We start from the raw sequence: 10,930 nt of genomic DNA on the forward strand, positions 1-10,930 counted from the left end.
TGTTGTTGAGTAGCTGTGTAACCTTGTTGAGTTGACTCATGGATACATGTAACACAGTGCTAGGGGTAGTGAGAGTGCAAAATATTGCTTTATTAACAAAAATCAGGAAAATTAGCTCATTAAAACTGTCTACAATACAATGGCTGGAAAAATAAACCTTACCTAAAATTACATTCTTGAATTCTAGAAATGTTCAATGTAAACCGCCAAGATGATCAATATTTATTTACCTTGGTGCAATGGTATACAACAAACAATATATAATTATATTTAAATTAACCTTGTTTGATTTTTTCTATGTGCTAATAATTATACTTTATATATTGTTATTCCAATAGAATTTTTATTTCAAAAAGGTTTTTTTTTTTTCCCGCACTTTTTGTTGGTTTTCTTTTTAAGACAGGGTCTTTCCATATAAGCCAGGCCAGCCTGTAACTCATAGCATAGTTCACAGTGCAGCTCAGGCTGTCCTCAATTTCATGATCTTCCTGCATTAATCTTCCTGATGCTTGGGATTACAAGATATGCACAACTGTGTCCCGCCTCCTCCTCTTCGTCCCCCTTCTCCCCCCCCATCTTCATCCTCTTCCTCCCCCCCCTCCTTCTTATGAGCTAGGACCTGCTCTTGTACAACAGTGACCAACAACATCTTGCTCTCATGCTGCCCCCATCTCTCTGTGAGTGTGTGTGTGTGTGTGTGTGTGTGTGTGTGTGTGTGTGAATGACTCAGAGAGAGAACAAACTAGTGAAATTAACATGTCAGGTGGATAAGTAGAGAGAGTGGGAGAGTGGAAGGTCGCGCAGGGAAGGTTGCAATTGGAAATAAGAATACCAGGTGGTAGCCTAGTTAGCTTCAGTCAGCCTGACACAGGCTAAAGTCATCTGAGAAAGGAGTCTCAGCTGAGGGATTAGCCAGTCCAGGTTGTCCTATGGACCTTTCTGGGAGATTATCTTGATTGTTAGTTGGTGTGAGAGGCCCCAGCCCACTGTGGGTAGCACTCTTCCCTGGGCCAGAGCTCCTGAGCTATATATCTGAAGGCTAGTGAAGGCCTGCACCTGAGCCAGCAAGCATCACTCCTCCATAGTTTCTGCTGCGTTTCCTTGACTGTGACTGAGTTCTTTGGTTGGAGGTAATAGCAAGCCAGCACGACTTCAGGTTGCTGCCTCGATGGACCTTTCCTTCCCAACAGCAACAATGAGCAAACTAAGGGTCAAAAGACCCTTTTATAGGATAGCATATCAGATAGCCTGTGTATCAGATACTTACACTACAATTCATAACATTAGCAAAATTACAGTTATAGTTTATTTTATGTTGTGCAGAATTTATGTTTATACCTACATAAATAGTTTTATGGCGAGGAGGGGCATTGCAACATGAGGAACTGCATTAAAGGGTCACAAGCAGTAGGAAGGTTGAGACCCACTCCTCTAGCTGAATAGAATCCACTGGCCTCAGTCAAAGAAGAATTGCTCAGGTGAGCCTACCAAACTTTCTGATCCATAGACCATGAGATAGAATGGGATTGTCATTTGAACATTGCTAATTTGTTAGTGGCAACAGGTCATAGGAATTCCAACAGAAAAAGTTTTTTTTTTTTTTTTTGGCAGCACTCAATTCTCACAGATCTGCTATGCCACCACTTCCTGGTTTCCCTCCCATTCCTATAGTACTGTAATTTCTGGCTTCTTAGAGGTTCCTAAATGTTCTCTTGTCATCACCCTCTGCGATGTGCTCTCTGCTGGCCTCAATTTCTCACGTATTCTCTTTGTCCATACTACTCTCCCCTTCCTACCTTTTACCCCTCTGCCTCTACTTGACCATCCACCAGTTCCTCTATCCCCCTGGGAAATTCCTGCTCATCCTTAAAACCCAGCTCCATCGATTCTTTTAGGAAGACTTTTCTTCTTCTCTGCCCCTCAATCAGGGTCCTATCTCTTGTCCCATGTACTAGTGTTGTACATTGTACCTGTATTGTTATCATCACTTTACTCATTGTGTAGGCTATACATTTGTTCTCAAGTTTAGCTCTTGCACTGTTCTGTGTATTAGTTTCTTTTTGCTGCTGTAACAAGTGCTAGGAATATCCTGCCTTCAGTGTTGTGAATTTATTATCTGTACTCTGGAAGTCAGAAATCCTAAGTAGCTCTCAACAGACTAAAATCAAGATGCTGGCAGGATTGTATTCACTTCTGGAGGCTTTGGAGAAGATCCCTTTCTTTCTTCCATCATTTGGCTTTCTGTGGCTAGGACAAACTACTTGAGACCATTCAGCTTAATAAGGAGGAAAACTCTATTTTGGTTCATGGTTCCGGCCCTTGAGTGCTTGACTTCATTGCTTTAAGGCCTGGGGCAAAGCAAGAACAACATGGTGTACAGTGTTGGCAGAGCAAGGAGAGAAGAAAGGTCTGGAATCCTAATAGTTCCTTCAGAGACACAACTACAATGATTCAACTTCCTTCTACTGCACTCTTCCTCCAAAAGAGTCTACCAAGACATCAGCCTTTGGACCTTGAGGGGACACTCAAAATGAAAAGCCGTAACATTGCCTTTTTCAACTGATGGAAGGAGCTTGCATTTCTTGGCTTGTGATTCCTTCTGCCATCTTCAAACTTATAAAGCTGGCTCTTCCTGACACTGCTTAGAAATGGGCTCTCGTGCCATCTTCCTCCATGTGGATGGGCCTGTGATTAGTTTGGGCTCATCCAGATAGATGATCCAGGATAAAATTTAGTTACCTTCAAATTTAAATTAGCAATTGTAAATCCACCCAATATGTTAATTTCCATCCTCTATGTATCACAGTATACTTACAGGTTTGAGGAGTAGGTTGTGGATACTTTAGGAGGGGCCTTGTTTGGTCATTGGTGAGCTAGTTCAGTCTGGAGTTATAACTTCTGCATAATTCTCCCTTGGGGTTTATCAGAAGCCTACTACATGATTGCATTAGTTACTCTTCGCCGTGATCAACAGTATTTGACAACTTAATAAGGGAGGAAGGATTTGGTTCTCTTTTCCCTTGGAGGGGATGCGGGGGAGGGGGGGGGGAAGGGCAGGTCGTTGGTCGGCCACTGGCCCATGAGGACAAAGGGAGCAGAGGTGACAAGTGGAGTTCAGACAGTGGTGAATATGATGGACAAGACTTCCAGGATCAGCTTCCGAGAGAGGCAGCTCGTTCTATTGTTTCAGGAGTGAGGTATATAAAGGTTCCTAGGGTTACAGGCTGGAAGGTCTTAACACAGTGCTAATTATCATATGGGCAAGGAAGGCTGATTGATTGGTTAGAACATAGTACCTAATTATCATAGGGGCAGGCAAAGGAGTGGGGCTTGTGCATTGAGTCACATAGCTCTTGGGCAGGGTCATATTTAGAATACAGTCAAGCACCTGTGCCTAGAGACTCTCTCCAGATAAGGTCAGGCAGACAAGAGGAAGCCAGTCCTCCATTTTGCATTGAGCTCGGAGAGCTATCCAGACATAGTAGACTATAACCTCAACAGAAGGGTCTTCCAACAAAGGCACTGTTCTTGCTCACAGTTTGAGGTGAACAGTCCTCCAAGGTGGAGAAGTCAGGGTGGCAGGAGCTCGAGGCAGCTGGTTACATTGTAGCCACAGCCAGGAAGCAAAGAGAAGCTGGTGATCTGCTCATTTTTCTCCTGTTTTATTCCCCACAGGATTCAAGGGTTTGGGCTGCTGCTGCTCTTGTTCAGGGTGGGTCTTCCCTGTTGCAGTAACTAATTCTCAATGAAAAAAAAAACCAAAAAACCCTCATAGACATTCCTAGGAATGTGTTTCCATGGTGATTCTAAGCCCCAAGAAGTCGACAGTGAAGACTAGCCATCATAACACTGTGCAAGAGGCAACGTTTGGTCTGAAGGAAATGTATAAACTATAACCTACTGCTTGTTTTTTGTGTAGCCTACAAGCCTAGTTTATATATACACATATATATACACGTATGATAATATTTTGCGACATATGGGAATTAGGAGAAATTCAAAGCATCTATAGTTTTATTAGAGTGTAGCGAATCTTATGTATTGTCTACAGATATTTCACGCTTCAACAATTCCAATGAGGATTGTAAGACCCCTGGCCACGCAGTCTAAAACAAATATCTGGCCCTTTATGGGGGGGGGGGGAAGCCTGTTATTCTCTGTGATGGTTAATTTTGATTATCAGCTGATTGAATTGAACACGCCTAGGAGATAAGTGAGCTGTACTTCTTGGTATGCGTGTGAGGACAGTTCCACAGGCTCAGAGTTCTGACCTGATGGAACTGCTTAACTCAATGGACTCAGATATTTAAAAAATTAATTTGGTGATGATGTCGACGATGGTGGTGCTATGCGTGTTTGTGTGTGCACATGCAAATGCATGTATACGCATGTCACGGCTCACATGCAGAGGTCAGAGGACAACTTGTGGGTGTCGGTTTTCTCTTTTCACAGTGTGGGTCCTGGAGATGGGACTCAGGCTGTCAGGCTTGCATGGAAATTGCCTTTGTCTACTTAACCATAACCCCCAGGCCAGGATTTAAGTGGGAAGTGGTAGAACAGTCTGTAGAAAGTGGGTCTTGGCTATAGAAAAGTAAGTCACGGGGGTGGGGGGGGGCGGGCGGAGGCGGGGAGGGGGCTTGTCTTTGATAGCTACATTGTGTCCTGGTCTCTACTGCTCTGCTTCCTGCCCGCCATGACGTCAGCTGTTGCACCAGCGCCCTCTGCTGTCATGATGGACTGACAGTCTGAAACCATGAGCCAAATGCATCATTCCTCCTTTCAAGTTGTGTCAGCCACCCTGGCACAGCGACAACGAAACTAACGCATCCCTGCACAGACGTGACTGGCCTGTAGATTCTTCCTTGGTCATGAGAATATGCCTGGTCTGTCTTGTCTGACATGGAAGTCACTACCTACAAGTGGCATTTGAAATGAGGCTGGTGTGATTGAGGGATGACCTTTGGGTTCTATTCAGTTAACTTCCTTTAAATCTGAAGAGCTCCCTGCATCTGTGGCCACTTGCATGTTCCTGGCAGGATGAGTGGACGATTGTGAAGAGGCTGATGGAGTGTGTGTTGAGCTCCCATGTCTGAGAGCTGTGCTCAGAGAATGGATACCTCACTTCCCCCCTTATCTTGTAACTGGGAAAACCGAAGCTGAAACAGACTAATAGTACGCAAGCTGGCAAATGGCAAAGCTGTAGTCCAGGTCGGTTGACTCTTGAACACTTAACCGAGCATGTGTGAAGGCCCTGGCTCAATTCTTGGCACTTCAAAATAATATGATAAGGGGAAAATGCCGAATAATTATCAGGGGACTGGTGCTAGCAGGCTGGTTCCTGCCTTTAACGAACAGCTCTGAGCCTGTTAGGCTCGGTTCCCATGCCCTTATCTCCCACAGCTTTGACTGGAATCTTGGCAGCTCCCCATTCAGTTCTTGGAAACTGGACAAATGACCTTAATTTCAATCATGCTACTGCCCCCATTGCTTTCAGACTGGCTCCAGGGCCTGCTGGCATCTTCGGTGAGTGTTAACTACCCAAAGTTCCCAGTTTCAAGTTTGCTGCTGTCATTAGGATGCTATCCTCTTGCCTTTCTAACGTATCCTCTCATCAAGACCCTCCCCTCCGTGCAGGGCTCCAGTAGCTCTCTGGTGAAACACCAAGCTTGTAAGCCTTGCTCAGGGTCTTGCTCTGTGGTGGTTTGAATAGGTATAGGCCCCATAGATTCATGTGTGTGAATGCTTGCCCATAGGCAGTTGCACTATTAGGAGGTATGGCCTTGTTGGAGGAAGTGTGTCACTGTGGAGATGAGCTTTGAGGTCAGGTATGCTCAAGCTATGCCCAGTGTGGCACACAGTCTCCTTCTGTTGCCTTTGGACCAAAATGTAGAACTTTCAGCTCCTTCCCCAGCAACCATGTCTGCTTGTACACTCCCATGCTTCCTACCATGAAGATCAAGGACTGAATCTCTGAAACTATAAGCCAGCCCCAGTGAAATGTTTTCCTTTATAAAAATTACCATGGTCAAAAAAAAAAAAAAAAAATTACCATGGTCTTGGTGTCGCTTCCCAGCAATGATACCCTAAGTAAGACAAGTTCCTGCCTTACATCTATTGTGATTTCTACAAGGCATCTAGATGCCTCATACATAAAATGAGCATTAAACCTCACCTATCTCTAAAGGCTGTGGCCAGGTAGGCTGAGGCAACATACCTGAAGCACTGCCATGGTTCCAGGTAGAGTAAGCCCTCTGGAGTGTTGTCCTCCTTGTAGTAACAAACTCACTTCATGCAGTTTCTAGTGTGATATTCAACTGGATGACTTGGTTCTCCAAATGCCCTCCACAAAGACCCCCCTCACTCCAGCGCATTTTATATTTGCTTCTTCTGTTCAAAACATGTTCCTTCTCCCTCTTTTCCAACTCTTTTTGTTTGTTGGTTTGGTTTGGTTTGGTTTGAGATATAGTCTCACTTTGTAGGCCAGGGCTTTCCTCGGATTTGTAAACATTAACAGAACAGAAATTACCATTTCTCCAGATGACCTTGGACTTCTGCTCCAGACTCTCAAGTTCTGTGATGATGATGATGATGGCTGTCAGTCACCAGCTCTCCCTGTCCCTCACCCCTTGCTTAGAGCCACCTCCTCCTGGAATCCCTGCTGCCCAGTGTCTGTCAGAGTAGGTACACATTAAACTGAAACAAGTCAAAACGCAGGGTTGACATGAATGTATGAGCTAGAATTATACAAATCTAAAATCAGATAACATTAAATACCAGCTACATGCAGTTTGTTGGTCTTCTGTACCCACAGGGTCTACATCTGAGGAGTCAGTGACCATGAATAGAAGATAATAGAAAAAAATCTCAGCCTATCACCTGCACATGTGAAAATGTTTGCCTTGTCGTTTTTTATGAATGAGAAATTGACAACTATTGACATATCGTTTGTTTTGATGTAAAGCATAGATACTTTAAGTTGAAAATGCATTTAACATCCCATTAAGCCCATTGTAAAGTGAAAAGTTGTTATCTAAGTGAGGGATCATTTGTGGACAGGGTTAGCTGCGAACGCTGAGCTGCTCTGAGCATTTGTGGGCTTTAGTGTTTAGAGAACTGTATTTTGAAAGCTACAGTGGCTCATAACTTGTTTACACCTTTGCCCTTGATGGCTCCATTTTTGGCTATTAACCACCAAGGCCTACCACTTCAGCTTAAGTTACAAGCATCTGGGGCGTGTGCTTCACTGTAATGCTGAAACCTCACATGTCCAAACGGGGCTGAAGAGAAACCATTAATGCGTGGTGGGAAAATGGTGACGAGCAGGGAAACGCTGGGGTAGGGCCTTAGACTGCATCATGGACACCGGAGGAAATGAAGGCTGTGTGAAAACCTGAGTCATGCGTGGCTGGGATGCTCTGCCTGCAAACACAAATGCCAAACTCAGTGCAGAGAGCAGGGGCGGCCCCACCTCTTCTCTCTCTCTCTCTCTCTCTCTCTCTCTCTCTCTCTCTCTCTCTCTGTGTGTGTGTGTGTGTGTGTGTGTGTGTGTGTGTGAGAGAGAGAGAGAGAGAGAGAGAGACAGACAGACAGACAGACAGACAGACAGACAGAGACAGACAAAACAATTACAATGTTGAGAAAATTCCATCCAGGAGCAAGGAAGTCTAGGTCTGCAAGCTGAGATCCCTCCAGGTGGCCAATACTAAGAACTCTTACTCAGGCTTGTTCATAAGCATTATGGAGACTATTGCTCAAAGATGTTTAGTGTAAAGCTGGCGACTGTCTGCTCCCTTCTATTGTTTAAGAATTTCATACACGCGTACAAAGAGCTTTGATCCAATCCAACCCCCATTCCCTCTCCTCTTATTCTCAGCATGTTGACCAGCTGTTGGTTTCTGTATTAATCACTTTTTACTGCCAAAAGAAGCTTCTCTGAAGGTTGATAAATGTACTAATCTACGGATACAAAGATAAATACTCAAGGAGCAGTTTAATACTATGTTCATTTAGTATAATAATAATAATAATAATAATAATAATAATAATAATAATAATAATAGTAGGTTCTCCTTCAGGGCCTATGTACTAGCCAGCCACAGGTTCTTGGCCCAGTTAGCAATACTAGGCATGCCTTCCATTCTGTGTAAAAGGCCTTAAATCTGACTGGACAGTGGTTGGTTACTCCATGCCACTATTGCACCAGTCGGTATATCCTGCCAGGTCAGTTGTTAGTGTAGTTCATTGGATTCACAGCTGGGTAAGACTGTTGGTTAACACCCCTGGCGCCAGTAGCGTGTATAGAACCTTCTAGCACTATGAAAACCAGCCGGTACGGCAGAAGCTTCCAAGTGAGTAACAGCTTGATACGTGACTCCTGCGAAAGCGCTGTTCAACTCCTTGTTGAGACCCACACGTTGAGAACCACCAGTATAGACGGCGCTGTGACATTTTCTTTAAAGATATTATAAGCATTCAAACCACAGCCTTTACATAAAACACACGCCCTCCCTTCATCTACTACCCTTACCTACTGTGTTGAAGATCTTAAAAGACTGACGAAGGAGGTCTGACTGGGACATCAGACTGCAGTGTCAGCTCTTCCCTAGGTCTAGCCTGTTGGACTGTCTTGCAGCTGCCCTGTGGAGTTGAGACTTGCCAGCTCCCACAGTTGTGTGAGCCAGTTCCTTAAGATAAAACTCTTCTCTGTACAGATATCCTGTGGATTTTAATTCTCTGCTGAACCTCTATTAACGTAATTCCTTCTTGTTGCTGAACACTGTGGCGTTCAGTATGCTTTTTGGATGAAAGGGTTTGGGGTAAAGAGAATTTTATTTGGAGCTCACGTGTTAGCGTGAGAATCAAGATTTCTCTTCTTTTTAAAGAAGCGTTTCAGTACATGAGGAAGATAAACATCCTTCTTTAGCTCAGCCCACTTTCCATTGGGGGAAAAATAGGACAACCTTTGACATTTGGATGTGTGCTGGAATTGGGTTTTAATCAAAACCATAACTTTAGGTCCCCTAGGAAGCATAGATGCTCAGAGCAGTGCATACCCCAACTAGGTGGCAATAATCTGTAAAAATAAGTTTCCCCTGGAAGCTGGGAATATGTGAGTCTGTGTTTAGCCAATAGGAACTTTAAGCATAAGAAACACTAAGAAATAAGCCCACTTTTTAAAAAGTGTGTGGTGCATGTGGCTGTGGTTGGTTCTTCTTCAGTCTCTCTCTAGCTCATATATTGAGGGTCTCTCTCTCTCTCTCTCTCTCTCTCTCTCTCGCTTGAGCATAGAACATGCTGATTCAACTGGTCCAGCCAGCCAGCTTGTTCCAGCGATGGATCTTCCGTCCCTGCTTCCTGAGCCCATGGGTTACAAGCGCACTTTTAAGCTAGTCCAGCTTTTAAATGGGTGTAGAGGCTAAAACATGCTGGGCCCCACTCTCGTGGGGGTAGTTTATCTACTGAGCCACCTCCCCAGCCTGTATTTCTTTTTATTTTATTTAGGTTCATGTGTTAGTGCATGTGTGTTTGAATGCATACAGTAGGCAAGCCTGGTGGTCTCCCATACATGCTCCCTGCCTGAGGCGACTACAAGAGGGATTAGGTCCCCTGGAACTGGAATCACAGGAGCGTGTGAGCCTCTGAAGAACAGCAAGTGATTTCAGCCACAGCCATTTCTCTGGGTTCTCACATCCTTTTCCTTCTGCTGCTTTCGCTTATTATGTCCCAGTGAAATTATTTTCACTATTGTTCCACAAACGTTGTGGTAGCAATTATGGCATTCTATTTCAAAGAAAAAAAATTTACTTACACACTTACTGTCCTAGAAATTTCTTAAGGGCACAAGCTGAAAAGAAAAGACAGACTGTTGAGTATAGGTAAGGGGGTTTTGGGGGAAGGGGAAATCTTGAAGATGTTATGACCAAACGACTTATCATTTCTGCCATGTAATTGACAAGCTGGTATGCTCAGAGTGGCCCAGTGGCACTGCAAGCACATTTTCGCCCTCTGGAAAGCCGGGAGGCTGTTGGATTTCCACAACAGCTGTCTCAGTGAACTCTCCCGGGCTCGACTATCTACCGCCCGCTTCCCATTTTGTCTTCTAAAGCCCTAGCATATGAGAATCTGGCAGCTAGAACAAGGTTGAGAGCGACGACCGACACAGGAAGCGGCGGTGGCTGGACCGATGCCTCCGCACACAGCTGAATGAGGACACACAGCCAGGTCTCAGCAAGGAAGCAGCTGTCACTCCAAACACTGGGCTCAGTGTCACCAGCTTGCTTGTTTCCTTCTTCTAACGTGGCTTAACTGCCTTAGGAAGGTGACACTGATGCTTGAACACAAAACCACTCACACTTAACCTTGCAGTTTAGGAAGGGAGAGAATAAGAAAACTCTCATTAAACGTCTCCACACTGTGTATGGAACACAGTATGCGTGTGTGTGTGTGTGTGTGTGTTGCATTCTGCAAAGGAGGGTGACTTACCATCACTGCCTGGGTCTGAACCACTTAGCTTCTGTGACTTAGCTCTCCGAAATGCTAACATCATGGAATGATTACGTCTGCAGCACCTAGGACAGTTTACAAACACTGTAGGTGCTATGCACACGTTTGCTTTTAATAGTCCATGTTAATACAGTCCCATTTATCCTTTGGGCATGGAGGAAAAAGAGGCTCTAGGGGATTAAGTCCATCACCGGGGATGGCAGAACCTGAAAACAAACTTAGTGGTCCCCCCCCCACCCCTTCCTTAGAGCAGGCATGCTCAGTGCTATTAAATTTCCTCTCCTGTTTGCCAGCTTAGGGTTGAGTTTATCAGCCGTTCTTTGTACGGGAGAGGGTGAAATCCTATATGACTGAGTCTCAGTCTTTAATCCTCCATTCCACTCATCTCTGGGGGGGGGGGGGGGAAGCGCCAATAGTCAACGTGCTG

The sequence above is a fragment of the Acomys russatus genome, chromosome 16, assembly GCF_903995435.1.
Source record: "Acomys russatus chromosome 16, mAcoRus1.1, whole genome shotgun sequence".
NCBI classification, from domain to species: Eukaryota; Metazoa; Chordata; class Mammalia; order Rodentia; family Muridae; genus Acomys; species Acomys russatus.